We start from the raw sequence: 12,940 nt of genomic DNA, 5'->3' as shown, positions 1-12,940 counted from the left end.
GCCGAGAAAGGAGAACGCGGAGCAGAGACACTCACGCCAATGGGTAACCGGGAAAAGGTGAGAAGAAATGGAGTAGGAGAGCGAACCAATGGGCGGGAGAGGCGGAGGAAGACGGGGGAGGGGCGGGAGCCAATGGGGGAGTGGGGACGCGAGCGAGGACGCGGCCCCGCGCGCTCGCTCCCCTCCCTCCGGCGCGGTTGCTCGCGCCTTCCCGGGCTCCCGGGAGACGAGGGCAGGGGCGGGGCCCAGCCGTGCGCGCGGCGCGGGAGGGAGGGAGGCGTCGCGAGGTGAGGGCGGCGAGGACGGTAGTTGGGGAGCAGCCGGATTTGTGGGGCGGGGAGCGCGGGCGCGCGCAGGCGCGCACCCGACTCTGGACTGCGCCGCCGCTCCGCCCCCAGCCGCGCGCGTGTGTGTGTGTGTGTGTGTGTGTGTGTGTGTGTGTGTGTGTCTGCGCGCGCATGGCCGTGCGCGCGGCCGTGCGCGCGCGCGCGTGCGTTCCGGCGGTGCGCGCCGAGAAGAGATGCTGAGGTAAAGTTCGGGAGAGAGGGAGAAGAGAGCCGTCAGCGCGAGGGAACCCGAGTGGCCGCCATTACTGAGCCCGGCGCGGCCGCGGGCGCAGGGGGACGCGGCGGGGGAGGGTCGGGCCGCCGCTGGTGGCCGGGCCGAGCGGGCGGGAGGGCTACCCGGCCGCGAGTGCCGCCGGGATCCGGGTTTCGGGGCGTGTGTGCCGGGGAGGGCGGGGGTGAGGGGTGTGTGTGTGTGTGTGTGTGGAGGTGGCGGGAGGTTTCTCGGCGCCCGGTGAGCGCGCCGGGGACGAGAGGCGAGTCGAGAGTGGAGGAGGAGGAGGAGGCGGCGGCGGCGGGAGCGCTCCCCAGGAATGTCGCTGCTGCCGCCGCCAGCGCCGCGGCCGCTGCCGTTGCCGCCGAGGAGGAGACGGCGGAGACCGACGCTGTTAGGTAGGGACCTTGAGAGCCCGGCTCCCGGGGCCTTCCCGGCCCCCGCCCCGTCACGCCACGGACCCTCGCGCCGCCGCCGGCCGGAGCCAGTTCAGCCGGGCCGGGGCCCCCGCGGCCGCCGAGGAGAAGCCTGGCGCCGTGCTCGGTCCTCAGGCCGGGCGGTCGCGGCGGGAAGACGGTCGGCGTGAAGGGCAGAGAGGCCGGGGAGGGGGCGCTTCTCTCTTTCTCTCCCTCTTTCTCTCTCTCCCTCCCTCCCCTCCCCGTCCCCCCTCCCTCCCTCTCTCTCTCTCTCTACAGGTGACGGGGCTGGGGTCGGCCTCACGCCGGCCCCGCCAGGCGTCCTCTCCCCCTCGCCGCCCTCACTTGCCCGGGCCTGGAAAGGGCTGGCGGGGAAGGAAAGGTGGCGGGGCGCTCGTTGTGTTAACGAGTTCCACCTGGAAAAGGAAGGTTGGGGCGGGCGGGCCGGGGGGGGGGGTGCGGGGAGAGACGACGGGTGGGCGCCGATCGGCGGAAACGCGACCTCGGCTGCAAACTTAAACCTCAAGCCTGGCCCGGGGATCGGCCCTTTCACTTTTTCCTTATCGGCCCGGCTCCTCCCTAGGTTCTTCTGGCCGCGGAATTCCCATCTGCTGCTCCGAAGCCGGGAGTGGGGTTGGTGAGAAGTTGCCCGGCGCCAGCTAAAACCTCCGACCCACCCGATCGGTGGGGTCTGTGACTTGGGTTGGGGCTTGGATCTCGAGTTTTCGCTGCAGTAACCTCTGGATTCTTCTTCTCCCTCTGTCCACTAAAGAAAAGTATCGGGGTGGGGGTGGGGAGCAGCGCGGGAGCGCGCGTGCACTTATCCACACATAAATACGCTCCCTCCCTCCCTCGCACCCTCCCTCCAGCTTTATTAGAAATGCAAGGGAGGTGGAGGGAGGCTCTGCGTGCAGCCCGGGGCTGAGAGGTGCTCCGAAGTGAGGGCCAACTATACTAGGGCGCTTAGGAAAATTCCGAGAAAGTTGTAGGAGAGATGCTTATACTTTTTATCATGTGGTTGATAGGAAAGCAGTTTGGACCAGTGTTTAATAAATGAGAATTTTAGTGTTTGTAAGTGTTAAGTTAAAATACACAAGGGCCTGTGTGCTTCTAAAATGAAAACTTAACATCGATAATTTGTTCTCTTTTGTGATAAATCGGGCACGGTGACATTTTTCAAAAGGTTCAAGTGTAACGCCGGGAGCTACTTTCCTGTATTTACTAGTTTTTACAAATATGCTGTCTTCTACAGGTGTTGGAGAATCCACTTAAGTCTCAAACCAGTGGCCAGTTTAAACAATGTTAGGGGATGTTTCTTAGGAGTGGTGATCTCACTTTGTGGTAGATTTCTCTAAAATCTCTAGCAGAAAATACGTCTAGGTGTAACTGTTCAGAAAAATGTTTTGGATTAAGGATAAACTAGTAAGATGTGTTTGGAAACGTTTTTACTATCAAATCTTGTTCATTTACACTTTAATAGTAAAATGGAACTCTTAGAATTTTTCTACATATACTTGTGGTGTATAGATACATATCGGTTCTTTATAATTAACCCACATATCTAGTTATCTGGTAAACATCAGAGAAGAGAGTAGCACGTGTGGGCCACCAAAAACATGTGAAGACTACATTTTATAACTAAACACATTATGTTCAAGAGCTGTTGATCGCACTGACAAGGAGAATCAGATAGTAAATATTATTATATATTATAGACAACTATGGGTTTGATTGGCTTGTGTAGGTTACAATATTTAACCCCAGTCAGTGTGTCTTATTTTACCATTCTCTGTACACTATTAGGAGCATTGGGAGTGGAATAGTGTCCAGTGTTAGCAATTTCTTAAAAATGTGCTGCAAAATAATCTCTTAAATCTGTCATGTGGCACATGAATATCTTGAAAATAGTCTCCTTTTTTATTCCATTGGAGAAGACAGATTATTTTGACCTTGAGAAGTTACAGATTTGAAATACGGTACAGTATAAATTAAGTCTCATAATTCATTGTTTTTAAATTGAAGTACCCTTATTAAGTACTTTCATGAAGAGTACTAAAGTTTTTAGCATTATCAGGACATAGAGAAAACATTGCCTTTGATGTTCACTTTTCAAATATGAAGTAGCACAATAAAGATGTTTTATCACAACTTAAAGAGATACGATTTTAATGTTCCCTGAGATATATGACCCATACTTATTCTTTGCAGATCACAAAGGCAATATAATATAATAAGGTAATATAATCATGAATCGTTATATAGTGTTCTGTTTTAGGTTTGTAAGATATATTTAAAGTACGCTAGGGAAATTTGGTTTCTGAAAGAATTGTGAAGGAATTTTTTTTGGGGGTTGGGGGAGGTGGGTCATGGGGCCTGAACTCTAGGCCAGGGCATTGTCCCTCAGCTCTTCAGCTCAAGGCTAGCCCTTAACCATTTGAGCCATAGCACCACTTCTGGCTTTTTCTGCTTATGTGGTGCTGAGGAATCGAACCCAGGGCCTCATGCATGCTAGGCAAGCACTCTACCACTGAGCCACCTTCCCAGCCCTTGTGAAGGAATTTTAATAAAATGTTCCATCATTTGGTAGTTGGAGTTGAGATGCTTTTTTTTAAAAAAAAATCATTTTATCAAATTAGGAAAAGTATTAGAAATTAAGAAAAATAGCATAATGCTAAGACAAATATGAATTTATTTCATTTTTCAAACTCAGTTCCTAAAATACCTACAGGTTTTTTTCCCCCCCAGGATAGAGATTCCTTGAGACAAGCATCTTGACAAGCCATGCTCTGCAACCAAGGCTGCTTTTGTTTTTATCTGTGAAGATTATCCACATTAAGAAAAAAAGTTAAACCCATGATGTGTTATTCATTAATTTTGTGACTTTTATTTAGCACTGTCCATGTACATGGCCCTAGGAATACAAAGATAAATAAAATACAAAAATTAAGGATAGCTAAAGCTTAGTTGAGAGAGGTGGCAACTATAAAGGAGTAAATAGATAAAAGTACAATGAGATGTAGAAAAGAGAACAACTATTTCTATTGTAGCCTTTTTGGCAGTTCTTCACAAAAGAAGAAACATTTTGAGTGTAAGAGGACTTTGAGTGTAAGAGAATCAAGGATTGTCTTTCTTCATTCTTTGAAGCTGATTATCTGCAATGCAGTGAAACACATTGTTAATTTTTGACTTTATTTGTAGGTTTATTCCATAGAATTACAGCTATTACTTGGGGGAAAAAGTTATTTGTGATTTCATGTCTAGAATATTGCTAAGATGTGTCACCTGGTTAGGTTCTCTAGCATTTATCATGAAGACTTAATAGTAAAAGTGAGGTTTTGTTTTTCTGGTTTCTTCTTAGATTTAGCCTATTTCATTATCCCTAGCAAATTTTTTATAAGTGAGCCAGCTAGGCACTATGAGTAGAATAAGAAAGTATAAGATTTCTCTTTTGCCTGTTGTGAGGTCTGAACTCTGGGCCTACGCACTGTCCCTCAGCTCTTCAGCTAAGGGCTAGAGTTCTACCACTTGAGTCAAAGCACCACTTTGGGCTTTTTCTGCTTATGTGGTGCTGAGGAATCAAACCCAGGGCCTCATGCATGCAAGGCAAGCACTCCACCACTGAGCCACCTTTCCAGCCTAGGTTTCTCTCTTAAAGCTCCTTTCAGAGCCTATAGCTTTGATGGAGGGACCATGACAAAATAGGAATACATTGCCAGTTCAATACAGAATAAATGAGCTATAATTTAAAATTAGGTGTAAGGTAACTTAAAAGAAATAGGACTTGGAAGTAGCACAGGGTGAGGATAGTGAGGGGGCATAAGAAGTTTAGGTTTGTTAGTGACTGAATCAAAAGTACTGGAAAGTTCAGGGTGCTGGTGGTTCACGCCTATAATCCTAGCTACTCAGGAGGCTGAGATCTTAGAAATTGCAGTTGGAAGCCAGCCCAGCAGTTGAAAGCCAGCCTGGGCAGGAAAAATCCATGAGACTAATTTCCAATTAACCACCACAAAATCAGAATTGGAGCTGTGGCTTAAAGTGGTAGCTTGAGCACAAAAGCTCAGGGACAAGTACCCAGGCCCTCATTTCAAGCCCCGTGACTGACAAAAAAAAAGTACTGGGAAGTGTTAGGACAGATTGACAAATGAGAAAAAAATACAAGGTAAAAATGTAGGAGCAGAAGTTTGTACCTATGATCCAAATTGAAATATTTGAGGTAAACTTCACAAACCTGTATAACTGTCTATTCTAGCTCTATTTGAAATTGCTAGTCTTCGGAGGCAGGGGAAGCCTTAGCCTCTGATATAGGATATTATGTCTTCTTGTTAATCCTCTTAATGTTTTAAGTATGTTTGTTGTTTATATGCTTATTTTTTCAGAGCCAAGATGATGCCTGTTTTTTTCTTGTTGACTGTTTATGTAACTAGTAGAAAAGTAACATTTCTATGATCTGGAATTGGAAAATTCAGGTGTTTGTATTAACCAAGAATATAACAGTTTACATGTTTCTAAGAGTATTAGTGACTTCTTAGGTAATTTTCTGAAGTATATGTTTTGTCTGTAGAAATAATACCTGAAACCCAGGTGATAGCACCATCTGTTGCTCAAACTGATTACTTTTTCATTAAGAAACATTCATTTTTCTTTTATCTTTTACGTCTTGCACCAGTCACTAAGCTCCGTCTTGGATTGCTCTTTTCAATTCTTATGGCTTGCAGTATTTGTTTCTTACACTTTGTGCCCAACCAGATTTTTCTCTTACATTTTACTTTCAAACTAAGCCGTTTATTACAGGTTCTAAACTCTTGTTTGTCCTTGAAGAGTATATATCTTATACAATTTATATCTAGCCATATTTCTTTCACAATTCTTTGCTTATTTGTTTTTGTGCTGATACTGGGGTATGAACTCAGAGCCTTGGTGATTGAGGCTTGAGCTTTGGACCTGGGCACTGTCTCTTTTATGTTCAGCATTGGCTTGTTACCACATGAGTCACAGCTCCACTTCAGCTTTCTTTCCTTTTTGGTCATTAATTGGAGATGAGTCGCATAGATTTCTACCTGCCCAGCTGGCTTCAAACCTCAGTCCTCAGAACTCAGCCTCCTGAGTAACTAGGATTATAGGAGTGAACTACCAGCACTGGAGGGTTTTGCTTGTTTGAGACAGGCTCTATGTAGTTCAGGCTGGCCTCAAACTCCTCATCCTCCTACCATAACCTCCAAAGTGCTGGGATTGCAGACATTTGTCACCATATCCAGCTTTCTTTCCAGTATGGCTACTGTGCTCAGTCAATACCCTGTTCACACAGTTGAAATGAATTCTCTTGAAAAAACCAAACCTAGTCTATTTTCAAGGTTCATTCCTTTCATTTATTGAAATTCAGTGTATTGCAGGGATTTGCAAACTATGGCCTGTGGGGCAAGCTAATACCTATTTTCATATAATAGCTTTTGCATTTTGAAATGTTTGGCAACAAAATTACAGGAATACTATTTTGTAAACTGAGAAATTATATGAAATTCAAGTATCTTATCCCTAAATAAAGTTTACACAGCCATATCCATTCATTTAAGTATTACTTTTACTTTAATACTTTTACACTTTGATGTCCAAGTCAAGTTGTGTGACAGACCTCTATAGCATACAAAGCCAAACTATTTACTGCCTGTCCCTTTATAGAAAAAGTTTTTTTAAATTTTATTGTAAAGATGTTGTACAGAGGGGTTAGTTACATGAGTAAGGCAATGAGTGTATTACTTGTCAATCATTGTTACCCCTTCCCTTGTTATTATCCCACTATTCCTTCCATCCCCCACATCCCACACTACTCCTCACCCTGTCCGAAGTTGTAAAGTTCGTTTCCAATATACTGTCCTGTAGGTATCATTGTTGCAATGGGTCATTCTGTGTCCTTTCTTCACTGTTGTTATTCCCCTTCCCCTCCCCAGATTAGACCATTGTATATACAAGATGCAGGATACCAAAATCATTGGAGGAAGAACAAACAAAAGAACAACAACAAAAATCACATAGTACATTTCAAACAACTACAAAGACAGGTCTCCTGTGTCCATATCTTGGGGTTCATTTCACTTAGCATCATCTTATATGATCACAGCGTTTGAGCTTTTCAGCTCATCTGATAAGATTATCCTATGTGTACACTAATTATTGCAAATAAGGGAAACCATGGGACCTAAATTTCTTCAAGACTGGCTTACTTCACTTAATATGATTTAGAAAAACCGTTTTCTAAAGCCTGATCTATTCCAGTTTGTACTTATCTCTCCTTTGTAATGTGTTATCAACTTCATAGTGTAGCTTATTGCCTTTATCTCTTCAGCTGTGGTACTGTAAAGATTCTTAAAAATACTGTGGGTAAGCCGGGCACTGGAGATTCACGCCTGTAATCCTAGCTACTCAGGAGGCTGTGATCTGAGGATCACGGTTCAAAGCCAGCCAGGGCAACAAAGTCAGTGAGATTTCTTACCTCCAGTAAACTACTAGAAAACCAGAAGTGGTGCTGTGGCTCAAGTGGTAGAGCGCTAGCCTTGAGCTGAAGAACTGAGGGACAGCGCCCCTCAACTGACCAAAAAAAAAAAAATACTGTGGGTAAAAATGCTGTTCAACCCCACCATCTATCTTTTAAAAAAAACTATGATTTTAATTCTATTCCCCTTCCTCTGATTATTTGAACTGTTAATATTTTTATCACCAAAAAGTTGTTAGGACCTACCCCGAGTCATTTACATAATAAAAATAATTCCTCTTCTGAATAGCAGTACAATATTAAATGACAAATTATGCCCATCTTCCACTTAGTTCTGCACAGTGATGGAGAGGACTCCGATTGAGGAAAGATGATGAGCTTATTCATAATATTTTCTTAATGGACTTACCTCTACATGCCTTTGAACCTTTTAAAAATTGATATAGGCAGGCACTGGTGGTTCACACCTGTAATCCTAGCTACTCAGGAGGCTGAAATCTGAGGATCATAGTTGGGAGGGAGCCAGAGCCAGCCTGGGCAGGAAAGTCTGAGACTCTTATCTCCAATTAACCACAAAAAAGCTGGAAATGGAGATGTGGCCACCAAAAAGCTGGAAGTGGAGCTGTGATTCAAGGAGCATTATCCTTGAGCAAAAAAAAAAAGCAAAACTTAAAGGATGGTCCCCAGGCCCTGAGTTCAAGCCCCAGTACTGGAGTGCACATAACTGTGCACATACACAAACACATACACATTGATGTAAGGCTGAGCAGATAGTTGCTGAACATGTACATATTGTTTTCTAGGTGAAAATGAACTTTGGGTCTTACGTTTTTACCACTGAATGAGTGGACTAGGAAGAATTTGGAATATCTCATACCCAGGTCTAGGGATCATGTTATTAGAGGAAGGTATAGATGAATAAATAATAGGCAGTAAAGCTGTATAACTCTTGATTGGGACATATTTTTGACAATGAAACTTTTCAAATGGTAATTTGAAATTTCAGGAGATAAAAATAGATAAAAGTAGAGCTTGGTAAGGTCCCAGAGTCCTGCCTGTTTGGAGCCTTCTGAAAGTATTTTCACAGAATCTTCAGGCTTATAAACATTATAAACTCATAATCTGTATTAATACACTGTAGATTTTAAAATTTGAACTTTTAATATTAATATATGCTATGTTAGAGTTTATTGACCCATAACAGTATGTGCTTTTTATTAGTTATGTCTGTAATTGTGACTTTAGGATTGTTGAATGGTTTTAGGACCAAGGGTTCTCATTTATTCATCAAATATTTGTTGAGCATTCATTGTGTATCAGGCCCTCTGGGTTCTGGAGATTCAGTACAAAAGGAAAACAAAATTCCTTTGCTTTCAGGTAATTTTGTCACTACATAAATTGTGGAAATTTTTTATAGGTTCTTTTATTCACATGACTGTAGTCTTATCTAAGACTAGTTTATAGGAATGATGACTTAGATTCCTTTAAATCCAAATACTGTGTGCTTTTGTGGTAGGTATCTTGGTTTAAAGGTAAAATATGGAATGTGATTATTGCCTTGTTGAATTACTTAGTTGTCATACATATGCTCAAATGTCAGGTTTTTTTCTTACCACATTATTGATGAATTTGCCATTCTTAATAAGCAGTTAGAAAAGTAACATTTGAATTACCATATTCTTTTAGTATATAGAGTCTTTATATGAATTTTTTTTTTTTTTTTTTTTTTTTGGGTCCAGTCATGGGGCCTTGAACTCTGGGCCTGGGCGCTGTCCCTCAGCTCTTCAGCTCAAGGCTAGCGCTCTACCACTTGAGCCACAGCGCCACTTCCGGCTTTTTTCTTTTTGCTTATGTGGTGCTGAGGAATCGAACCCAGGGCCTCAGGCATGCAAGGCAAGCGCTCTACCACTGAGCCACCTTCCCAGCCCTTTATATGAATTCTTAAACTACTAAAAAAGTTTGCATTATATTGTGAAATATATATGATAATTTGAGTTTATGTCTTTTTTGAGTGTTTGTTTATATAAAAAATATTTATTTTGACAAGATAATGGATAAGATGAAAAGGCCCCTTCAGTGTAATTATGTCTTAGAAATAGATTTTTTTTTAAAGTCTTTATATTGCCAGATATTCTGAATAAACTATATTGGGGTTATACGTTCATTTTCTTAAAATAAAAATTTATTCTGGCTGAACACATCATTATAGATCAGAGTTTGTCTTCATTATGATGCCTTCATTTTTTAATATACTTTTTGTTTTAATACTAAGGATTTATGCTTTATTGAGAACCATTTTATATATAGCACTGCTCTATAGGCTCTTAGATATAGAATGAATATAGATATGTGCCTTTCTGGCCCTTTTATTAAATCTACAGTGGAGTGAGGAGAGAGCCAGAGCTAATGAAGAATAATAAATAAGTTGTGTAGTATCTTTGGAGGTATGGGGGAAAGTAAGTACAAAGGCAAGAACATGCTTAGCATGTGTTCCTTAGGATATGTGACAGTGGGGAAAATGGTATTAGACTAGACAAGAAAAGACTGGAAAGGGCAGGCCTTGTAGTGGTAGGTCCTTGAAAAGACTTATCTTTTACTTTAAGAACACTGGAAAGGGGCTGGGAAGTTGGCTCAGTGGTAGAGCGCTTGCCTTGCATGCCTGAGGCCCTGGGTTCGATTCCTCAGCACCACATAAGCAAAAAGAAAAAAAGCCGGAAGTGGCGCTGTGGCTCAAGTGGTAGAGCACTAGCCTTGAGCTGAAGAGCTGAGGGACAGCGCTCAGGCCCAGAGTTCAGGCCCCACAACCGGACCAAAAAAAAAAAAAAAAAAAAAAGAACACTGGAAAGTTGGGCTGGGAAGGTGGCTCAATGGTAGAGCACTTGCCTTGCATGCATGAGGCCCTGGGTTCGATTCCTCAGCATCACATAAGCAAAAAGAAAAAAAAGCCAGAAGTGGTGCTGTGGCTCAAGTGGTAGAGCACTAGCCTTGAGCTGAAGAGCTGAGGGACAGTGCCCAGGCTTCAGGCCCCACGACCGGACCCCCCCCCCCCCAAAAAAAAAAAAAGAACACTGGAAAGTTTAGGATGGAAGATTCTACTTTCTGCTTTAAAAAGAGCATTTGGCTGCCCTGATTTGAATGAAGGAGAAGAGAGCAGGATGAAGCAGGAAAATTACAAAGCTTTCAGAGTAATTTTGAACCATACCTGATGATATATAGGATCAGGTATCACAGTAAAAGTAGGAAATTACAAAGGATAGAAAATTAAAAGTTTCGTTTTTTTTTTTAAAGAAAAGAATAGAAATTTCCTGACATAATATGATAACTTAAAAGCAAGAATTTAAAAAAATTATACCGTTTGTTAATGAATGCAACAATGTTTTGTGAAGGCACATTTTATTATTAAATTTTTATATTTTAAATTATGAGATTCAGCAAAGACTTCTAGTACATGAATGCAATATATAATGAATGATTAGGTCAGAATAATTGGCACATCTATCTCTTCAAGCATTTTTTGTGTTGGGAATATACAAAGTTAGTTAATTTGAAATATTGTGGTTGTCTTTCTGTATTATAGAATGTTAGAAGCTATTTCTACTATCTAGCTTCATCCTTATAAACACCACTCTATCTAATTTTTCTTTCTCCATATGCTCTCCAGGCACTGGTAACTAGTATTCTATCTCTAAAAACATTTAAGTTTAAATTGTGAATTGCTAAGAATCTATTTTTTTATTTTTCTGGATTTTTTGTGCAATTTTTTTTTTTAATTTTATTTTATTTTATTTGAGAACATACTGTACAGAGGGGTTACAATTACATGGGCAGGATAATGCATACATTTCTTACCAAGCATTGCAGCCTCCTCCTTTGTTTACCCTTCACCTCCCTTCCCAGCCTCCCCCCTCCCTCCCACCCAATCATACCCCCCCTCCCCCCCCACACCGACATTGTAAAGCTGGTTTTGACATGACATTTTGTACTTCTCATTGTTGCAACAGGTCCACCTGAATCCTTAAACGACTTGTTTGTCCCCATCTCCTCCACATGTTATACTGACATCAAATATAGTGAAAGCGGGGGTTACACTGTGGGGGAGGGACATACAAAGCAACAAAGAAATAATCTTATAAATGCGTTAGAAACACTTGCATGAAAGAAACAAAAACATTAAAATACATATTTGAGGTTTCGTTTTCCTAACATCACATTATCTGACTTTTTCCGCTTGACTCATACCTATACTAGATATTGCAAATAAGGGAAACCATGGGACCTATGTTTCTTTGGGCCTGGCTTACTTCACTTAATATAATTTTTTCCAAGCCTTTCCATTTCCTAACAAATGGGGAAATGTCATTCTTTCTGATGGAGGCATAGAATTCCATTGTGTATATATACCACATCTTCTTGATCCATTCATCTACTGAGGGGCATCTGGGTTGGTTCCATGTCTTAGCTATGGTAAATAATGCTGCAATAAACATAGTTGTGCTGGTAGCTTTAGTGTGGCCTTGTTTGTGATCATTTGGGTAAATGCCCAAAAGTGGGATTGCTGGGTCATTGGGGAGCTCTATGTGGAGTCTTTTGAGGAACCTCCATACTGCTTTCCAAAGTGGTTGAACAAGTTTACATTCCCACCAACAATGAAGTAAGGTTCCTTTCTGTCCACATCCCCTCCAGCATCTGTTGTTGTTAGAGTTCTTGATTTTTGCTGTTCTAACTGGAGTGAGGTGATATCTCAATGTTGTTTTGATTTGCATTTCTTTTATGGCTAGGGATGTTGAACATTTCTTCATGTGTCTATTGGCCATCCTTCTTTCTTCTTCAGAGAAGCTTCTCTTTAAGTCTTTCTCCCACTTACTTATTGGGCAGTTGTTTCTTTGAGGATTTGTTGTTGGGTGGTTTAATTTTTTGAGTTCCAAGTATATTTTAGATATGAGACCCTTGTCCGTTGTATGGCTAGTAAAGATCTTCTCCCAGTCCGTGGGCTTTCTATTGATCTTGCTAGCTATGTCATTTGCCCTGCAGAAGCTCTGCAACCTTATACAATCCCATTTGTCCAGCCTTTCTTTGATTTGTTGTGTTTCCGGGTCTCTATTCAGAAAATTTCGGCCTGAGCCAAGGAGACCCAGGGTTTCTCCTATTCCATCCTGTAATGTTTTCAGAGTGTCTGCTTTGACTTCAAGGTCTTTGATCCATTTGGAGTTGATTCTGGTGCAGGGTGATATATAAGGATCTAGCTTTAGTTTTCTACATGTAGTTAACCAGTTTTGCCAGCACCATTTACTGAAGAGGCTGTCTGTCTTCCATTCTATTGTTTTAGCTCCCTTATCGAAGATTAGATGGCTATAGGTCTGTAGGTTCATTTCTGGGTTTTCAATTCTATTCCTCTTTGTGCAATTTTTTTAATTTTAGAAAGCTGCCTTGTGAGCATACAATATTTGAATAATCTAGTAAACTACCTTAGAAAACAGTT

General features: G+C 42.1%; 1 protein-coding gene across 3 annotated transcripts in view; it reads left to right on the top strand.

Moving 5' to 3' along the window:
• Positions 1-467: 467 nt before the first annotated feature.
• The window catches only part of Arhgap5 (Rho GTPase activating protein 5), a 66,220-nt gene continuing 53,747 nt past the window's right edge, over positions 468-12,940 (top strand). For 2 of the 3 annotated variants that reach the window (XM_042677413.1, XM_042677410.1), the window contains exon 1: positions 790-956. The gene's annotated coding sequence lies outside the window, so the exon portion shown is untranslated. Of the gene's footprint in view, positions 529-789; positions 957-12,940 lie in introns of those variants that run through there. The other variant, XM_042677411.1, reaches the window with a different exon arrangement.

Source organism: Dipodomys spectabilis, unplaced genomic scaffold (genome assembly GCF_019054845.1).
Source record: "Dipodomys spectabilis isolate Male_0828 unplaced genomic scaffold, ASM1905484v1 ptg000038l, whole genome shotgun sequence".
NCBI classification, from domain to species: Eukaryota; Metazoa; Chordata; class Mammalia; order Rodentia; family Heteromyidae; genus Dipodomys; species Dipodomys spectabilis.
Note: the sequence above shows the minus strand (reverse complement) of the source record. Positions and strands in the feature narration are given on the sequence as shown.